General features: G+C 39.3%; 1 long non-coding RNA gene across 1 annotated transcript in view; it reads left to right on the top strand.

Moving 5' to 3' along the window:
* LOC102129836 (uncharacterized) overlaps positions 1 to 8,553 on the top strand; it is a 58,862-nt gene extending 50,309 nt beyond the window's left edge. Inside the window, exon 3 of the long non-coding RNA XR_010580254.1 lies at positions 6,653 to 8,553. This is a non-coding gene — a long non-coding RNA (uncharacterized lncRNA). The remainder of the gene's footprint in view (positions 1 to 6,652) is intronic.
* The last annotated feature ends 8,288 nt before the right edge of the window (positions 8,554 to 16,841 follow it).

Here is a 16,841-nt window from a genome sequence, read left to right on the forward strand (position 1 = left end):
GAAAAGGGGGTTAATGTGTGGAGTGAGAACATGCACAGGAAACACACGACTTATGATGGAAACGGGGCTCGGCAGGAAGCCCAGATCCTGTACAAACATTTCCATGAAGCAGCAGATGGGAAGGCTCCAGAGTGGCTCCTCAACCAACCTTTGCTGTGAGTGCAATTGATTGGAAAAATTGAAGAAGTATTTCTTTTTCTTGGATGATGCAAAGTAACAAGGAGAAATGGCACCCGTTAACCTCTTGGTCGATGTCCAGTTTTCTTCTGCACTCAGAAGGATCCTCAAGAGGAACGTGGTAGACCAGAAGAAGAGTCAGACACTGCTTTAGACACCTCTGTTGGGGCCAAAGTGTCTTCTGAACACAAGTATCCAGGAGGAAAGCGAACTCCAAGATTAAAGGCAGTCAAAGACAGAGTCTTCTAGACTTTGGGGATATGGTGGGCTTTAAGGTTGAGCCAAGTTTGCTAAACCATTCCTTAAACCCCCATTTAGAAGCAAGGCTAAAAACTTCATAGCCATATAGTAACAATGTAGGAAAACAATGCTGAGATTATGCCACATTTCCTTTTCCCAGGAAAACTGTATTACCCGAGTGGAATTTGGATTTCTAAAGATCTCAAGACCCTTGTCTCCTGTTGTAGCTGGGGATGTGGATCCTAAAACACGCTGCTAAGAGGTGGGTAGGCCATGCTTCAAACACAGATAAATTTGACTCCAAAATCTAGGCCCTTTTGACTCTTCTCTACCAACTTTCAGAAGTTGGTCAGCAAACTTACTCCCCAAAACCGTGGAATTGGAGCTAAGATTTATGCAAAGGTCTAGAGTTCTTTTCTGGTCCCTCAGCCCTTCCTTCCCTCTACTCTACTACTGGGGAGTAGTGGGCAGTTCGCTAAATGGCACCTCCATCTAGGCACCTCATATACAATACAGCAAACTCCCGTAATGTGATAAGCTCCATTTTGATTTTATATGTTTTAAAGATATTTTTCTATCAATACCGTTCACAATTTAATTACAATAATTAACATAGTTTTCCAATATTATTTTTGCATTTGATTATATGCCTAAAAATGTTGCAGCTGTGTTTACCTATATGCCTTTTGTCTTAGGCTTCATTTAAAATGAGAAGTAAATATCATTTTTATATATAGCTTTCCACTTGCTTTGTGAACTATTTTCATAATACCCCAATTTAGCCACAAACATCCTCTGGTGTGCTCAGATCTCTCCAATTAGGGTGAGAGGGGGACAGAAATCAGGGGACAACATCGGTTCCCTGGCCCTAGCAAGCGACGATTCCAAGTACGAGGAAAATAAATATATTTTTCTTCATAAAAACAATGTAGATAATTTGTAGTCCTATTTGGCTATCCATATCGTTGCAGGCAAAATGGAACAAAACAAAATCCTTTTTGGCGACTCTACCTCAGAGGAGGGAAAGAAAGCGAGTTGCTGACCAGAAGCCAATTTCATCTTGACTGTTTGGAAAAAACCAAAAAGACAAAAGCTTTTAAAGACCACATGGCACAATTCAAGAGCAGATCAGAGCACTAGGCTGCTTCTCCATGTGGAGTCTGGGTTAGGGCTGGAGCACCCTGTGGTAGGTGATGCCACAGGGAGGAAGCGAGGTCGAATTGTCAACTCAGCATCCTGCCTAGATCTGGACCATGGGCATTAGTACCTGGAACTTCAGACAGATTCTGGAGTCCTGAAAGCAGAAGGTGCAAGTGGATAATTCAGATACATATAGGGAAGTCTGAGCACGTTAATTGCTGACTGGGATTGATGATTTCAGTGAAGACTGAAGAGATTATTGAAACATAAATGCAGAAAACTCAATCGTATACTTGGGAAACATATCTAAATCATGCATCTGCCAGGAAGGCTGGGCATTAGAGTGGTTTGTTTGTTTGTTTGTTTGAGATGGAGTCTTGCTCTGTCGCCCAGGCTGGAGTGCAGTGGTATGATCTCGGCTCACTAAAACCTCCATCTCCCAGGTTCTGACAATTCTCCTGCCTCAACCTCCTCAGGAGCTGGGATTACAGGCGGGCACCACCATGCCCGGCTAATTTTTAGTAGAGACGGGGTTTCACCATGTTGGCTAGGCTGGTCTCGAACTCCTGACCTTGTGATCTGCCTGCCTTGGCTTCCCAAAGTGCTGGGATTACCGGCATGTGCCACCATGCCTGGCCCTAGAATGTTTTTGTTCTTAATCTTGTTTGGTCATTCGGAAAGTATAATGTGTTTACCATGGCAATCTCAGGGTGATTTTCCATAGAACTGTGTAGCAACAGGAGACAGAGCTAGGGTTGGATTGCCCGTTTGGGTGTGCAGGTTGGGAACTGAGAGGAAGAAAGGCATGGGAAAGGCAGCTGGGAAGTAGGAAGGGCAGTTCCTCATGGGTGACTTCTGTGCCTCCAGGCTTCTGATGTTGACATTCAACTAGCGCGCATGCACACACACACACACGCCTGGCCTCACAGGCACTCTGCTGGCCAACAGCTCACTTAAGGTATGACTGTGGCACTTTCAACAGTAGTGCCAGGTATCCCCTTGCCTGAACATTCTAGGGGCCCTGGTGCCAGAGTACAGATTCCCCCTTCCCTGAGATAAGGCCCCATGGTGGAGACATGAGACTGCTTGTGCTGAGGACACTGGGGCGTGTAGCTGCAGCCTCTGATTCCAATTTAGAAGTTAACAGGACACTCTGGAATTCAACATTCTTGAGGTTCATATTTTTGATTTTTATCATTACACTGCTATGTGATCCCAGGCAGGGCACTTTACCTCTTTGAACCTCTAATTCCTAACTGTATAATGGGAATCCCAGTTCTGTCAGGGATTGTGAGAATTATATGAGATAATGTGTGCGTGCTGTTTTAAAGGATCTCTCAGGGCCAGCCATTATTATAATTGTTCATCACACAAATGCACCCAGATCCTGGGAGTGAATCTCCTGCTGAAATTCACTCATTCAATCAAATACCTAAAACACGATTGTTTACCAACCCGGTTATAAACTCATATCACGTAGCTGAAACAATTTGAAACATCATGAAAAGACAATAGAGACTTCATACACGGTATCCACGGGTATTTCTCCAAGTCAGATGGCAACAGTGACTCCTAGACATTGCTATTCTTCTTCTTTTGGGATATCGCCATGCAAACACATAAACATATTCAGCAGGAGAAGTGACTCTGTGGAGTGTTTCAGAAGTAACAGTTTATTAGATAACTCAATTATTTTAAAATAACAATTGAATCTCAGTATTTAACAATGTCAGAGAAGATAATTTACCCTTTTCAACCACATGTAAGTTAATTTGGTGCTCATTAGCTAAAACCAAAGAAACTAAATTATCATATGGATAGAGACTCCCAAGTGTCCAGCTACATATATCTTTTATATGACTGACCAGAAACATCTCTCTCCTTCATTGAGGAATTTATTTTCAGGTATTCATTTTTTAAAATGTTTGGATTTATTAGGTTTGCATTACATAATGTATCACAGTATTTAATTGCACAATTTTATTGTGAACTGAATAACTTTTTTGTAGTTAATACTGTATTTATCTTTCATTTATGTGATGGCATAACTCTTTACCAATAAATTTACTTGAGAATAAAAGTGAATCAATTTAAAAAATATGTAAATATTAGTAAGAATACATATTGTAAACTTGAGAATGAATAGATTTGGGAACAGTGTTCCAGGATATACATATGCAATTGATTGAATAGAATGCTCTGCATATAGTCTCGTTTTAATACATTTAAGAATGCTTATAGCCTAGAATTTAAAGAGCTACTTTGTACCCTTAGAGGTAACGTGTGATCACTCATACATGTATCCTTTCTTTTTATATAAAAAATTGCTCTATGCTCATTTTCTTTTTCATTTATACTATATATGAGACATTCTTCCATGTCACTAAAAGTGTCTTAATAATTTATTTTTAATACATAAATGATGTTCTTTAATATGGATGTAATATAATTTTTTATTATTTGTTTTAATGACATTATATTTCTAATTGTGGAGTATTACAAGCAATGTTACAAAAAACAGTATTCAAATATTCATGCACATGGGTAAATATTTCCCTGGGAGAGGTTGCTAGAGATGGAACTGGTGAGCCAAAGTATCTTTTAAATCAACATATGCAATTAAAATGTCCTTTAAAAGCCTATTCTACTTATAGAAAGCAACACTTCATGATACGGTCTGATTTTTCACATTCTGTCTTTAAATATTATAATTCTTTGAAAATTTTTATCAATTTAAAGAATGAAAATAATATCTTATTTTCATTTGTTTTTGTCATCTGTAATATGTCAATTTATATCCTTTATTTATTATTATTTAAAATTTACTAGGTGATTTCTTGTTCTTAATTGATATATAGAATTTCTTTTTAAATAGTTTGGATACACATCATATTGTGTGTATGTGTGTGCATGTTTGTGTGTATGCACAGGTATATAACAAAGGTGTTTCTACAACTGAAAATTGTTTTTTAAATCTTGAATTTTTCTTCATAAGAAACTTTTACATTTTTATGTGGTCATATTTGTCATTTTTTCTTTAATGCCTATATTTTATACCTTGCATAAAAATGCCTGTCTTACCAAAATGTTACTTAAAATAGGCTTCATATTTTCTTATACTTTTTTCTTATAGTTAGTCCTTTGTATCCTTGGGTTCCACATCTGCAGATTCAACCGACTAGACATCAAATTATTTTTTAAAAGTTTACAAAATAAAAATAATGATACAAAAATTAAAAATACAAATAAAAATACAGCATAATATCTATTGACATAGCATTTACATTGTATTAGGTATTGTATGTAATACATGACTTCAAGTATACAGGAGAATGTCCCTGAGTTGTATGCAAATACTATGCCACTTTATTTCAGCAACTTGAGCATCTGTGTGTCTTGTATCTTTGATGGTCTGGAAAGCAATTCTCCCCAGATATAGAGGGACAACTCTAATTTCATTAGGGCATTCCTTTTGCATTATATGAAAGAATTCTAGCTTTTTCTTTCTTTAAGTATAATGACAATTTTTTCAACACTACTTAGTTTACTCTTAGTTGAGATTTAATAAAAGATTGCTGTATTAGTCTGGACAGGTTAGGATACGCTATGGCAATACATTAACTGTAAAATCTCAGTGGTTCCACACGGCAATACTCTTTCTTCTTATGCATACCAATATCCTTTGAAGGTAGCACAGCTGCTTGGGGAGCCAGAGTAATGAAGGTCCCACCGTCCTGAGGCTGCTCCAAAGGCAACATGTGTTTTTCCTGGGCACAGCATTACAACATAGGTGAGGCTAAAGGATCACCAGGTCCTCTGAAGCTCAGCCTGGGAAGGGCTCTCCTGGGTCCCTTCTGCTCACATTGCCTTGACCAAAGCTAGTATGAGGGCCTTGCCTAATGTAGTAAAGATATAGAGAATAGGATGTAATGCAAGTGTTTCTCCAAATTTAATGTATTCCATTTCTAAAGTTGAAGAGTGAGAATTCGATAGCAAGTTCAGATAGTGTGGAGAACTGTGTTCTCCAAATCTCTTTGATCCCGAGTTTTGAATAGCAAGTAGGGAGAATTCATATAACATGGGGTAATCCAAAAATTGGTTGAATCTATTCAGTGTCTGAATTTAGAAAGCAAGAATTGGAAGAGCAAAGGATACCTGTACGTGGTGAGTGTTGCTTTTTCTGCCAGAGCTTTCTATAAAAATAAGTAAATGTCTGCAATGAAAACCAAACAGAGTGATCTGCAAATATAATCATCAACTGTGTTTGCACTTGGTAAACTCTTTTTATTTAAAATCTTTAATTATGAATTTAAATTTCCAATAGTTTTCAATTACCTTTTTGCAAATTCTTAAATTATACTTGAACCTGTATCTTTTACTCAATTGATAAAGAACTTTAATTGTATGGCAATGTGAAGAATTGTTAAACTTCTTTGTGTCTTGGTTGCTTCATCTATAAAATGAGGGTAAAAATAATATGTCTACATTGGAGGAATGTTGTGCATATTCAACGTGTGTGTGTGTGTGTGTGTGTGTGTGTGTGTGTGTGTGTGTGTGTGTATGACCTGGCATATAGTAAGGGCTATTTCAGTATGAGCTATTATAATAGTCTCATAGTTGGTTATTTAAAAATCTCTAGGTGGAAAATGATAGTTTTCAAAATTAAGCACCCCCTCTACTCAACTTACTATCTATGTCTGATTGGATTTTCTAGAAGCTGACCCTGAGACATGATTCTTGGGCCAGTGGTTTCCAGGAAAATGTGTTCTTAGGTGAAACCTGTCAGAGAGTGAGGATAGCAGGCCAGGGCAAGGGGAAAGTCGTGCAGGTGTGGCCTCAGCTGTGGCCCAACCTCAGCCTGACCCCACAGGGCCTTCTGGCTTGTGAATAGCATCATAGAGTTATGCTACTTTGAAGCAAGAGGGCTGCCTTCAACATCCCTGTATCAGTCAGTCATTGGCTACAGGCTGTATTAGGTGATATAAGTAATGTAGAGATGATTTCAAGTATATGGGAGAATGTGCCTGGATTATATGCAAATACTACGCCATTTTATAGCAGGAACTTTAGCATCTGTGGATCTTGTATCTTCGAGGGTCTGGAAAGCAATCCCCCACAGAAAGAAAGCAGAATCTTCTGGGCATTTCTGAGCAAGTGGACTTCCTTCAGCTGAGCACAGTCCTCAGGAGAAGCGGACAGGTGCAAAGTGTTGGGGGTTGGAGTGCTCTGGCTTCCAACAGCATTGAAACCAACAGCATTGACTACAGCGAGTTTCTCAATCTTCAGGAGACATCCCAGCCTCCCTGGGGACTGCTAACGCACAGATTGCCAATTCCCACTCTATGAGTTTCTGATTCCGGAGGTCTGGGATGGAGCTCAATAATTCGTTCTTCTAACTACCTAATGCTGTTGGTCCAGCGACCACACTTTGAGAAATGTTGTACTATGTTTTTTCATATATTTAAAAATTCTCACCTCATTTATGGTTTAAAACTTCTAGAACAATTCTGAATAGTTTTTGTAACAGTGAGCCTCACTTTCCTGTCTCTGCCCTTGATGGGAATGTCTCTAATGATTCATCTTTCATACAGGGACTTCTTGTGGTTTACTGGGCAATTCCTTTTGGCAGGTTAAAAAAATTCCCTCTGTTTCAAGCTAAAGCCATTTACCAGGAAGAGATGCTAAATTTTATCAGAGGGTTTTTCCAGTAACTATTGTGATAATCATGTTTCCTTTTTCCTATTTATTAAGATACCAAACATGAAATTTACTTGAAGTCCTGGATTAAACACTGCTTGTTTTCTCTAATGTTTTGCTCATTAAATATACTGACAAATTTAATTTATTATTTTTTTGGATTTGATGTACAAGTTCATACATGATAATGACTTACTGTTTTGTTTTCATTATTTCTTCCTTCCATACTTTCTTGATACCCTTTTGGTCTCTTGGTTTCAAAATTACACTAGCGTCATAGAATGAGCTGGAAATTAGCCCATTATTCTCCATGCCATGGTATGTTTTGCAAAACATAAGAATGATCAGTTGCTTGCATATTTGGTAGAATCACCTTATAAAACACAGTGGGTTTGGTGTCTCTTCTGGGGTCCGGATACTGCTATGGACTGAATGTTTGTACCCCTGTAAGATTCATTATGTTGAAATCCTAGCCTCAAGGTGGTGGTATTAGGAGGTGGGACCTTTGGGAGGTGATCAGGCCATGAGGGTGGAGCCCTCATGAATGGGATTAGTGCCCTTATCAAATAAGGCAAAAGGAGCTCTTTAACCTCTCCCACTATGTGAGGACAAAGTGAAAAGATCCCATCTATGAATCAGGAAGCAGGGCCTCACCAGATGCCAAACCTGCCAGCACCTAACTCTTGGACTTCCAGCCACCAGGACTGTGAAGAAGAAATTCCTGTTGCTTATAAACACCCAGTTTATGGCATTTTGTTATAGAAGTGCATAATGGACCAAGGCAGATGCTAGATGGTATTTAGGATTGCTTCTGTATATTTTTAAGACTTTTTAATTTTGGAATAATTATAATTTACAGAAAATTTACAAACAGAGAAAGTCTCCACATGCCCCTCACCCCACTTCCCCTACTGTTAACATAACTGTGGTCCATTTGTCAAAACTGAGAAATGAGAATTGGTATGATATTATTGACTAAATTACAGACATTACTTGGATTTTGTCAATTGTTTTACTAACTTTCTATTCTGTGTCAGGTTCCAATCTAGGTACCACATTATGTTTGTTCATTACATCTCCTTTGTTTTTCTTGGGCTGTGACAGTTTCTTATTCTTTTCTCGTATTGCCTGGCTTTGAACTTTTGAGGAATCCTAATTAGGTATTTTGTGAACTGTCACTAAATTTTGCTTGTCTGATGTTTTCTCACGGTTAGACTGGGCTTACAGGTTTTAGGGAGGAACTCTACAAAAAGGAAGTATCTTTCTCATCTCATCTAATCAATGGATATAGGATGTCAACCAAACTTATTACTGGTGATGTTAATCTTGACAACATGGTTAAGGGAGTATCTGCCAAATTACCACAAGGAAAGTTTCTATTTTTTTCATTCCTATACGCAATTTTTTGGAAGCAAGTCATGAAGTCCAGCTCACACTCAAGAACAGGGAAATTAAACCTCACCTTTTTGCATGGGGGATATCAACTTTTAAAAAAATTCTTCTGAAAGGAGACTTTTCTCTTGTAGTTTCATGTTTAATGCTTTCATACATTCATTTTTATTAATATGAACTCATAACTACTCATTTTATTGGAATAATCCATTATTATATATTTTGTTGCTGAGACTATTTCAGCTTTGACCATTGGGCTCTTTCAGGTTGACTTCTGTGTCCTTTTGACATGCCTCCATCTATCATTATTATTTAATTTTTTTAGCACTTTCTTACTTTTGTCACTTCAAGATGTTCCAGGCTTAGTTTGTATTTTTCTTACTCTATCTTTAGAATCAGCCATTTCTCTAAGGAGCTTTGGGTTCTTTTATTGGAGAATGATATTTGGAAAGCAAGATCTGGGCATTAGGTATGCTTATTGCTACCAGGATGTCACTGCTTCTAGGCCCTCTCAGCTGGACAGAGGTAGGACATATATGTGTGCGAATTAATCTCCATATATCAACATATCTATAATTAGCTCTGTCCTAGTCACTATTTAACTTACAACCACTTTTTTTGGTAGATGTTTGCAATCCATATTTTACTGAGTGATTAACAGTTTTAGTTTTTGGTAACAATTCATAAAATAGAAAATTGCAATTTTAATAGAGCTTTTCCAAATCTGGAATTATATACTCTCTCTGGAGTATAAATTATTCATCAAAGTCTTTTCTTCTTATATGTTCATTGGACTTACCAATGGCTTATGTATTTAATCTAATTGTTTCAAATATAGTTTGGTTTTACTGATAGAGCCTAATTTTTGTTTTTGTGTATTTAGAATGTATCTTGCTACTTTTCCAAAATAACCATTCATTCTAGTAATTGTTATATTCCTTGGGTTTTTCTACATACATAATTGTGCCATCTGAAGAAAAAGGATTTTTACTTATTTCTTTCTAAACTTTATAATTTTTGTTTCTTTTCATTTGTTTGTTTTATTGCACTGGCTAGAACCTCCAGTATAATGTTTAAAAAGAAGTAATGAGAGTAAGCATCCTTGTCTTGACTCCAACATATTGATTAATTTTTGAATATCATAAAAATCTTCCTACTCCAGAAATAAATCTCACTTGGTCATAATGCATAATGTATACATATGCATATGTGTGTGTGTGTATTTGGATTTAATTTGCCAATATTTTGTTGAAGAGCTTTGAGTCTATGTTTATACGGGATATTTGTCTGTAATGTCTTTTGTAACACCACAGTCAGGTTTTGACATCACATTTACTTATCTCATCCATTTGTTGTTTCTCAGTCTGGATTCTAAAGCACTCACTGGCTTTGGGCACTGAGAAATTTCTTTGCTGCGTGCCTCCCCAGATGCAGACTTTCAGCTGACTCTAGCGTTAGTGTTCAGCTTCATCACTCCGTGTGAATCCTGAAGTACTCACTAGGCTCCTACTATGCATCAGGCACTGTTCCTGGGCACTGGACAGGAAGAGCAGAAGAACTGTCAAAATGAACATCAAACCCAACCAGCCTTTAAGTTTAAATTTCAATGATATTTTCAAAGGCTTTTGGCCAGAATACTTGGTGCTCTCCTAACTCAGGCATTTTACGTTCTACTGAACCTTTGTAATCCTTATTCACGTGACCTGTGCTATTCCACATCTCCAGTTCCATTTGAACCTCCAGCTTGGAAACAAGTATGACTTTATGGCCACTCAGAACTGTGTGTATTCACCCCTGTTGCCTGCACCACTTCCACACCTCTCTCATCCCAGGACTCAGTGCTAAGACATTATCCAATCATTATATCTAGAGAGAACCCATACAAGCACTGAGATGAGTTAGGAAAAGATTTCCCCAACTCTGATAGCCATGTAATTCATAATGATTTATTGATTGATTTAATAAATATTTATTGAGTGCCAACTATATGCTAAATATAATACAAGTATATATTATATTAGATCCTGTGGAATCGATGATAAGTAAGAAAGAAAATATTCATGCTGTCCTGGAGTCTATATCCCATGGGAAAAATTGCAGCTTTTAGTACTGCCCAGTGACATGAAAGTACACAGACTGGTTGTGCTGAAGAATGCTAGGTACTGGGGCCCACATGTGTAGATTCTCATGGAAACCCTCCAGGAGATATTTCATTTGAGACCTGATCAAGAGCATATAAAATTACTCAAGTACCTGGGGAGAGATTCCAGATAACGTGGAAAAGCTTTGATGAGGGAACAAGCATGGCGTGTGGGAGGGTGGGAAAGGAGGCCAGTGGGCCAGGGCACAGGGAGGGCAGCAGGGAGCCTGTGACGTCGGGACAGCAGAGCAGAAGGCGGGGCCATCACACAGAGCTCCCAGTCAAGGGGCAGGGCTTGGGATGTATTCTGATTGAAAACCACTGGAGGGGATTAAGCAAGGATCTCAGCTGAGCCGCTCCTTAGATATTTTAAACGGTTATTCTGTTATTCTGGCCGGGCGCAGTGGCTCATGCCTGCAATTCCAGCACTTTGGAAGGCCAAGGCGGGCAGATCACGAGGTCGGGAATTCAAGACCAGCCTTCTTGATGAAATCTGTCTCTACAAAAATACAAAAAATTTAGCCGGGTGTGGTGATGTGCGCCTGTAATCCCAGCTACTCGGGAGGCTGAGGCCTAAGAATCGCTTGAACCCGGGAGAGGGAGATTGCAGTGAGCCAGGATCATTCCAGTGCACTCCAGCTTGGGTGACAGAGCAAGACTCTGTCCACCACTCCACCCGCCCCCCGCCAAAAAACTCATTCTGATTACGGTACAGAGCGAATTAAAGGAGAATTCCAGAATTGAAATCAGAGAAACCAGTTAGTAGCAACAACAGCAGTCCAGGTGAGACAGCAAGATGGCTTGGTCTAGATTTATTTCAGTGACTACAAAGGTGAACGCCCTCTATTTTGGATGTAGAACCAATAGAATCAAATGATGACTATCCTTAAAGTACGGAGAATAGTAAATAATTAAAAATGACTCCTAAGTTGTTAGTTTGAGCAACTACATTGATGGTGGTACCATTTATTGCAGTGTGGAAAACTCCGGAAGAAACAGATTTGGTGGTGTCGGGAGGCAGAACTTAGGAGTTCTGCTTTGAAAATGTTAAGTTTTAAGACCGATTAGACACTCAAGTGCATAGTGTATGTCAAGTAGGCAATTATATGCAAAAGTGTCGAATTCAGGGGACAAGTCAGAGCGGGGATGTAATTTTGAGTTATCCAGGAAGATAATATTAATTACTAGACTTGCCCTTGCACTCCCAAAGTCTAATCAAAATTGCTCTTGAAATTCATTTTGAAAAATGCCTTGCATGGGACTGACATACCACCTCTAACTAGTCCAGCACAGCAGTATTTTCCTCCGATGTTCGAACATTTAACCATTTTTAAATCTGTTTCTTTGATGAGGTCACACTGGCTTGCACTTAGCAGTTGTATTGAAGGGAATATACATTTTAAGGCATTATAATCACATCCAGCATAAAAGTGTAATAGACATTTCAAACTAAACATTTCCAAAACAGATGTCATGGTTTTCTGAAAACTCTATCAAATTTATTTCTATCAAAATTATTTCCCAGTAACCCCATCTCAGTACATGGTATCCTTATTCACCTTGTTGCTCAAACAACCTAAGAATAATTGTCTCTGTGAGAGGTTCACAAAATAGTAACATTGAAGGAGTGAAAGGTTTTGTTTCTTCTCCCATTTGTTTGGTGAGTGTGGTATCTGGCCTGCAATGTGGGTCCCGATGCCTCCATCCCAGTCATTTACACCCTCATGCTATCCTTTCCCACGCTGTACCAGTGTTGGTCTGTAGGACAAAGAGGATATGGAGAGCTGATGGTGTGTTACAAGACTAGATGTGAAAGGCCTGAGCTTCCATCTAGGGTTCTTTCTCTTGGATCACCTGCTCTGAGGGAACCTGGTTGCCATGTCTTGAAGACACCCAGGAGGCTTCATGTGGAGAGGCCCACATGAGGAGGAACTGAGACGCCCCCCGCCCAAAGTCAACAGCCAGGAGGAACTGAGGACTGTAGCCACCAGCCGTGTGAGTGCACCAGTTTGAAAATGGATCCTTGGTCCTTCCAGGATGTCCGTGATACAGATCTGACCAATAGCCTGACTGCAGCCTCATGGGAGACCCCAAGCCAGAGCCACCCAGCTAAGCCAGGCTTCCAACCCTCAGAAGCTGCGTAAGATCATAAAAATTGATCTGTGTAAGATCAAAAATTGCTCCAAAACTTGTGGTTCTAAACCACTAAGTTTTGGAGCAATTTGCTATGCGGTGATATATAACTAATAGAGCAAGAGAATATGTCCATTCTATGTAAGTTGTGATCTCCAGCTCTGAAGGTGGCTTGATCTCCTTCCTACTTCTCTCTCTCCCTCTCCCTCTTCATTAACAGTGAATTCACCACATTTCCACTAGTGCCCCTGCTCCACTCTAACAGTGCCTCTCTCTACATGCATCCTTTTAAATCTGCAAAAGAGATAAGCATGTTACTGAGCTTCAGCTGAAGGGCACCACACTTGGGCTAGAAAGCAAACCACTCATCGTGTTCACTCGCCGGGCTCAATACCTAAGTTGCTTTTGATGAAAGTCCTTTTGATAAAAGGGAAAGTGATACATGAATTCTGTTGACTTTTAAAATTAAAGACTGTATGGATGGGTTCCTGGAAGTTTTTGGTAATTTCTGAAAATTAGCCCTTTACTTCCAAAAGAAAGCATAGAATACACCAATCGGAAAGGAAATTGGAGATTATTTACTCCAGTGTGCTCATCTCTTTTTTCAGGGACAACCACTGTGGTCCTCAATGGGGGAGTCAGAGACCAACATGTCTTCACCAATTGAGTGACAACTTGGATGAGACCTCGGGTGTTTCAATTCAGTGCCTTCACTATACCTCCCCGTGTACTGAGCACCATGGCAACGACCCATTGTCACTCACGACAGAGTTGACACTCCCAGAGCTCACCATGGGCCAGCACCTTTCTACATTTGTTATAGTCACAAATTCCCTCTCTTCTCATAGGCCTGTTAGGTCAGTACTAGTATTATTCCCATTTTGTAGGCAAGATAATGAGATACAGCGAGGTTAGGGGGCTTGCCTGCATTTGCTGTTAGTTATTGGCAAGCCTGGGATTTGAATTCAGGCAGTCTGATTCCAAAGTCTGTCTTCCTGTATTCATTTTGTTATCTATGTACTTTCAGAAAACATCCTTTTCTTCTCTACATTCATACTGTAGCAATATATTACAATCTATTCTCAAGCACTCATCGGCAGTAAAGTTCTGAGTCTAGGGCAACTTTTCTCTTCATCATTAATACTATTGTATTATTTGAAGTTGGAAACTGCCAAATTTTGCCTCAAACTTTTTTCCAGTGAGAATGAGACATTTATACATTTTTTTATTGCAGGAAAAATAGTAAATGTTATGGAAATACTATTAAAAAATCTTATGGGAATTATTTTTAACTTATTTCATATAGATGGGAATAGCTCCTGTTTTTTGGTTCTTCTGATGAGTACATCTCGAAGTGTGCAGAAATGCTTGTGGAGTCAGATTAACGCCAATTATAAAACACCTCTTAGGGCTGGTTCTTAAACCAAAATCTGGAGGTGATTTCATTACTACACCTTCATCTCCACTTAAAACTCTGCGCTCACCCATTGAAACACATTTTTGATACCAAGTGCTAATTATAATATGGTATTAATGGCCTTAAAAAAGGCTGAAATGACGTAAGTAAACTTGCTTCACTTTAAATTCAGGTCCGGGAGGCTCTGAGGCTAGTCTGTAAATTCACAAGCGATCTGGACAGGGTGATCATTTCATTTTTACCTTCAGCTCCTTTGTGTCTCATTCAGTAATGAGCTTGGAGATTATTTTTTAATATTGGCTGAAGAACTGTCTAGTTTGTAGTCCCGAGAGAATAAGGATGATTTCAGATTGCCTGAAGAACAGAAGTTACTGGAAAGAGGCAACTCAGTTTAACTTTTGAACACATGGGAAAGATTAAGCCCTTTCTTTTCAAGAGGACTTGGTGTTGTTCCATGACTCCAGCCTGGTAAGTCAGGATCCCAGGGACTTAAGATACTGTTGCTTTGAATATGCCTTTGAAAGAAAGCTCGGATTGAGTGGAGCTTTTCTTATGGAACTAATGTTTACAGAGAGTATCTCTGAGCCAGGTAACTTGCCAGGCACTAGGGAAACAGCCATGAAAACAAACCATTTCCTATATCCTCGAAGAGTTCACAGGGTAATCTCAGAAACTGCCATGCTACTCACTCCCTGGACCTTCCAGGACACTTTCTATAGGCAGGAATCCCAGCTGCGTTTCATATGCATAGAAGATGTGGTCCCTACTCATAAGCAGCTTACAATCTTGTTGGGGAAATGAGCAAATGCAACCGAATTAAACCCAACAAGAACTTGATTATCTACATTGTGTGAAAGTAAAACTGGTCAATTTCCTCTTCACATGCATGTAGGGGGTATTGAGCCGTACATGGCAGACCTACGCAAGACATTGCAGGGAATTAGAGAGGGGATGCAGCCGATGCATGCTGGAACAAGCCCGAAAAGGAGGTCTCAGTAGAGTGGAGGTGGGGAGTGGAGGAAGGAGGATGGGAAATTGACTGGGAAATTAGAGAAAGATTTGCACCAGGCTCAACAGTTGCCTAAAAAGTAATCACAGATGAGCAGGATTTGAGGAAAGGATCAGCCAGTGAGCTAACAAGCCGATTTTCTAATTTGCCAAATTTTGCCTCAAATGTTTTTCCAGTTAGAATAAGACATTCATGCATTTTTTGTTTTTGGCCAGGCACAGTGACTCACGCCTGTAATCCCAACACTTTGGGAGGCCAAGGCAGGTGGATCACCTGAGGTCAGGTGTTCGAGACCAGCCTGGCCAACATAGTGAAACCCCGTTTCTACTAAAAATACAAAATTAGCCAGGCATGATGGCACACGCCTGTAATCCCAGCTACTCGGGAAGCTGAGGCAAGAGAATCGCTTGAACCTGGGAGGTGGATGTTGTGGTGAGCCAAGATCGCACCACTGTACCCCAGTCTGGGTAACAGAGTGAGACCCTGTTTCAAAAAACAAAAGAAAAAGAATGACATTTATACATTTTTTATTGCAGGAAAAATAGTAACTGTCTCTGTTCCTTTGATAGAAGGGTAATATATCACTTTTCAAATATATCTCTTTAAAATTTCATGTTTATTTATAAAATTGAAAACTGCTATTCTTATGTCCTTGATGGTTTTGTATGAGGCATTTCTGTTTTGACATTCTTAAATTATAATATTTGTATGCATATATCTGCTAACTATAACAATAGCATAACAAAATGTCTCCTACTTATTTATTTACTATAAACCATAATTTCCTTGAAGTTAAGGACCATATTTAATATGTTATCATTTTTAATGGTGCCCTGGTATTAAATAAATATATATCAAATTGAAATGACAATGGAAATAATAAGAATAATGACAATGAAATTAGCAACCGGTAAATATGAGACTGAAACAGCTGGATCAGATTATTTCCACTAAAAACTTGAGTAGATATTAACCTCCCTAAAAGTTTGATAGCCTCTAGAGTGACATGTGGAAGTCCAGGAGCAAGTTCCCAGAAGTATTGTTCTTGAAAATATTATAAGTTTTTTGCATGGATGTGAGAATCCACCAACGGAAGCAGAGTGGGGAACCTGGTGGGGAAGGAAAGGGGTGCAAGGCATGAGATACGGGAAGCAGGCAGCGGTTCCTTCGGATTCTCTAAGGAGCACTGTGCTAACAAGACCAGACAAGATTAATGATCGCTAAGCAGAGGTTAAGTGTGCCGCTGACAGGCTCTGTCAGAAAAACAGGATCGGCTGGAGCGGGGCTGTTGGAATGCATGTTCCATGCACTCTGATGACACTAAAGGAATTACAGTCGAACACACAACATTGCTGAGGCCTATTGACTAGGACCCGGATTATGACCGGGACAATTAGAGTTCAGTAGCTGGGCAGAGGAAGGGAAAACAGCAGAAAAGACTCAGAGGAGATAGACAGAGGTTCAACTTCAAAAGTAACAAAGCACATTCTTTCTTT

The sequence above is a fragment of the Macaca fascicularis genome, chromosome 13, assembly GCF_037993035.2.
Source record: "Macaca fascicularis isolate 582-1 chromosome 13, T2T-MFA8v1.1".
Taxonomy (NCBI): Eukaryota; Metazoa; Chordata; class Mammalia; order Primates; family Cercopithecidae; genus Macaca; species Macaca fascicularis.